Source organism: Phoenix dactylifera, chromosome 14, assembly GCF_051530095.1.
Source record: "Phoenix dactylifera cultivar Ajwa chromosome 14, Ajwa_hap1_PhDact_Kaust_v1.1, whole genome shotgun sequence".
Taxonomy (NCBI): Eukaryota; Viridiplantae; Streptophyta; class Magnoliopsida; order Arecales; family Arecaceae; genus Phoenix; species Phoenix dactylifera.
In genome coordinates this window covers 12,413,189-12,418,191 of record NC_143203.1, presented here as the reverse complement: position 1 = coordinate 12,418,191, position 5,003 = coordinate 12,413,189, and the positions used below count along the sequence as shown (strand labels likewise).

At 38.4% G+C, this 5,003-nt stretch overlaps 1 pseudogene; it reads left to right on the top strand.

Moving 5' to 3' along the window:
- Positions 1 to 208: 208 nt before the first annotated feature.
- LOC120109291 (small nucleolar RNA R71) lies at positions 209 to 306 on the top strand (annotated as a pseudogene).
- The last annotated feature ends 4,697 nt before the right edge of the window (positions 307 to 5,003 follow it).

Genomic DNA, 5,003 nt, shown 5'->3' with positions numbered 1-5,003 from the left:
GTGTGGAATGCTAGTAGGCTTAGGCAAAGGTTTATTCACTCTATCCCCTGTATCCCATAATTGTGCAGTCTCTGCGAGAGAGTCTAAATAGTCCCATGCCTCATCGGGTTGCTTTTTCAGAAATAGACCATTGCACATAGTCTCTATAAATTGTTTTAATTGTGGAGACAATCCCTCGTAAAAGAAACTAATGGTTCTCCATGTTTCAAACCCATGATGAGGACAAGAGAGTAGCAAATCTTTAAATCTCTCCCAGCATTCATAAAATGTTTCATGGTCTTTTTGTTGGAAATTACTAATGTGCCTTTTCAAAAAATTAGTCCTTTGTGCGGGAAAGAACTTTTTTAAGAATTCTCTTTGCATATCATGCCATGTTCCTAACGATCTTGGTCTCAAGGAGTTCAGCCATGTTTTGGCTTTATCCTTCAAAGAAAAAGGAAACAAAGTTAATTTAAAGACATCTTCCGATACATTTGGCACTCTAAATGTGATGCTAATTTTCTCAAAATCCTTAAGGTGAAGATAAGGGTTCTCGGATTCCATTCCATGATACTTGGGCAGCAATTGAATTACTCCTGGTTTGATTTCAAAGTGTCCTACGTTTTCAGGAATAATCATACATGAAGGTTGACTAGTCCTAGTGGGATGTAAATATTGTCGAAGTGTCATAACTGGGGGTCTACCTTCATCACCATGGTGACTTCCTACATCATCAGGAAAATTTGCCATCTCACAAGGTGTGAGATACTGCGAAGGAATTTCAAGGATGTGTCCTAAGGGATGATCTAAAGTTGTACGACTTAATCGACCGGTGTCGTCCCTATTCCAACTTAGCATACAAAATTTGATTAAATTTTTTTTTTATGTTTTTTTTTATAAATTTAATAATTTTTTTTTATTTTTTTATGTTTTTTTTTAAAAAAAATAAATATAAATGTAAGTACCAACTAAAGATACCCTAAAACTACACCCTAAAACAAAAATCTATTCACAATCAAACATGCAACTAAACATTACACCTCAATTTCTAATGTTTTTTCTAAATTTCTAGACAGCTCCTAACTGGTTTGAAGAGGGCACCTAAGCCTCCAATCTGGTCTAATGAACCGAGTTGACCAGGTAAGCACCCAGGTAAGTGGAGGGGTCACGATGCGTTCGCAAAGGTCCCACTTAAAACCCACTTGCCTCGAATAGATGAACTGTCTTCCTTATAGGGACAAAGCTTGCCTAGACATCAACTAAGCCACAGAGCGAAATTGGTGCAACTTTTGGTGGTCTTCATCCTATTGAGCTCGAATGTCCTTAGGGGCCAATGTCTAGTTGATTTTACTTAAGCTTAGGATATTTATACAATGGGGTGATTTTTGGGCTAAGGACGAGTGATGAAATCCCGACCTTATCTTTTTAAATGGGTTCAGCCCTTAGAATATTTTATGCTGATGCCTTATACTATATGCAACAATCAAGAGATTTTTTTTTTTAATGTTTTATGACATGACATTAAATTTCATTGAATAAGTGATCAAGCAAATTATTTATTATTTTTTTAAAAAAAATTTTATGAGTCGAAGTTTGAAACTTGAATTCTGAAATTTGAATTTAAAATTTTAGGTTTTCTATTTTTTTTAATTTAATTTTTAATTAGCAACAAGGGTTAATGAGATATGATAACAATAAAATTCTGATTCTAAAACAATTAAGTGCAGAAAATTCAAAACAGAAAGCAGTAAAGTTTCATATTAATATAATGGTCGTAAAAGTATCAGAATATCAATCAGACCGTTCGGATGAAAGAAACATGTGTCCTACAGCTGCCGACGAAATTTGAGTGCAATCAGACGGTGGATTGCTCAGATATCAGAGTTTGATGCAGACTATGCAGGGAATAAAAAAAACAGCAATAATTTTTTTTTTTTTTTAGTTTTAGTTTTACTATATTGTTCAATCTAACTGATAGGGTACTAATTAAATCTAAAACTATACTAATAACTAAGCCGTTCCCCGGCAACGGCGCCAAAAACTTGATGCAAAAATAAAATTATTCTCCCAAGTGCAGGAGAATCGCACAAGTAGTAAATTCTCGGGAGTCCGAGGTCGAATCCTCAGGAAACGAAATATATATGAGATTATTTAATATAATTTTAGATTAATTAATTCAATAAATATGTGGATTAAAATTATATTTTGATTTTCAGAATTTAAAATGCAGAGAATAATAAACACAATTCAATGAAATAAAAATGGTAGGGATCTGGAATCCCCCTTGATGATATTGCATCCAAGGAATAAACTCTATGGTTCTTGATTTAAGATTTAATGTAGGATAGATCTAATCATGGTATATGTTTCATGAACATATGAACTCAATTTCTAAGCATTCGTCGTGCTTTCTACGTCTACGACGAATCAAATACTAAAGCAATCCATATATCAATAATCATAATCCATTTAAGAACTATCTACGAAATAACTATGTATGGATCAAAAACATATCAGTAAATATAATTCATTCAAGGCAAAAGTTTAGAGTTTACTTCAAAGAGCAATACATCAAAGGTTCATCCATCTCCCTCCCTAGGACTTTAGCCACTCATTGAAAACTTTAATCCCTCTTTCATTTTCTTTCTTTCCCCTTTTTTTTTTTTTCTTTTCGGAAACAGGGCCTCCCCTGTTTCTTTTTTTCTTTTCGGATGGCAGAGGCCCTCCTCTGTTTTTTTTTCAATGGGAAAGAATGAGAACTACCTCTTCCCAGCCGAGAGAGCCTTTATATCTCTCGATGGACCCCCTGATCACACGGGATGCTCCTCTCATGCTGGCTACCGAGTATCCCGGACGTGGATAGGCTGAGAGGCGGAAGAAGCAGGCGGACGCTTGTGACATGGGCTCGGCTGAAGCACGAGTCCGGAAGACGAGCGGATGGATCGGAAGGAAGCACGGACGCGGGTGATGCCTCGCGGGATGCTGGGGCGTTCGCTGGAAGGCTGGGATTTGTTGGAATGCATGGGAGATGAACCGTGGAACATGATTACTGGGATTCAGAAGCTGGGAAATCGCTGGGAAGAGGCGGAAGACGCGTGCTGTGGATGCGGGATCTTCGCGGAAGATTTGCACGCGGGAGAAGGAATGTTGGACTCGGAAGCCGGATGCGTGGGAGCTAGTATGATCGGGCTCACGAATCTGCAAGACGCGCAGATGGGCGCGGAGATGTTCGCGAACGGAAAGCTGGGATGCGGATCCTGGGATGCGGGCACTGGGAAGCTTCACGGGAGACTCGCACGTGGAGAAGACGGACGCGGTTGGAATCGCCACGGACGGCCGGATGTTGGTCTCGAGATGCTGAGATTTGGATGATGCCAGGGTGACAGCTGGAAGGAATGAATCATGAACTCTAGATGCCTTTGAGATGGGGAAAGAGAAGGATGCGGGACGCTGGGTGGATGCTTCGCGAGATGCTGGGAACTCGGCTGGACACGTGGACGGCTGGGAGAAGTTCAAATGAACACACGAAATGGGGAACATGCTGCTGCTGGATATGGCTGCACCTAGCCGGCTAATGCTCCTTCTAGTGTGCAACTGGGATTGAACCATGTAGTCGACTGGTCACCTGCAGTGATTGCATCTTTTCTAGACCCAATGTGCATTTTAGCTTTGATTTACGATTACCTGCACGCCACAAAAATATAATATTAATGCAGCACTTTTATCATTATTTGTTAGCAATAATACTAATTTAAGTGATGTGTAGATCGCACTTTTGTGCTCTCATCAATTAGGACACAAAGCAAATGTATGTGATTATAGAAAAGAAAAAACTAAAAGAAAAATTAAAAGAGTTTGGGTTCCTAAAGGAACCAACATTACTAACCATGAAGGACCCAAGAAAACTTGGGTACCTAAAATTGTATGATTTGCTTGTGTAGGAGTGTCTTGCAGCCAAGGTCGATAAAAATTGTTGGTACTTGGATAGTGGCTGCTCAAGACACATGACGGGTGACAAAGATCAATTCTTCACCCTTGAAGCTAAGAAGGGAGGTGCTGTGACTTTTGGAGACAATAACCAAGGTCACATCATTGGTATAGGTAAAGTACAAATTACCCCTTCAACCTTTATTGATAATGTTCGATATGTTGATGGTCTTAAGCATAATCTACTAAGCATTAATCAATTGTGTGATAGAGGTTATGATGTTATGTTCAAACCATCACTATGCATCATAACAAACTCAAATGACAATAGTTTAGTTTTTAAAGGAATAAGATGTGGGAATGTGTATGTTGTAGACCTTGAGGATCTTGCCAAACATAACCCATGTTTAGTTGTTAATGAAACTAAGGATAATGATGCTAGTTGGTTATGGCACCGTAAGTTAGGTCATGCAAGTATGGACACAATATCAAAACTAGTTAAAAGAGATTCCGTGATAGGTTTGCCAAAACTAAAGTTTGAAAAGAATAAAATATGTGAAGCATGTCAATTTGGCAAACAATCAAGGAACTCCTTTAAATCTATAAATTGTGTCTCTACCTCTAGACCTCTAGAACTACTACACATGGACCTGTTCGGACCAACTAGAACCACAAGTCTAGGTGGAAATAAATATGGGCTAGTTATTGTAGATGATTTTTTTAGATACACTTGGATCATGTTCTTAGCTCATAAAGATCAAGCATTTTCAGTTTTTAAGAAATTTCATAAGGAAGTAACCAATGCTAGAGATACTTCAGTCATAGCTATTAGAAGTGATCATGGAACCGAATTTGAAAATCATTTATTTGATGAGTTTTGTAGTAAAAAGGGGATAACTCATAATTTTTCTGCACCTAGGACACCTGTTGCCCAAGGTGACAAGCCAAGAGGGGGGGGTGAATTGGTTTCTTTTAAATTTAAACTATCTTACTCAAGTCAAATAGATGGTTAGTAAGCTAAGGCAATTCACAACACAAACAACACAAAGTATAGTGGTTCGGTGCTCTCCTTAGCACCTACGTCCACTCCCCAAGCG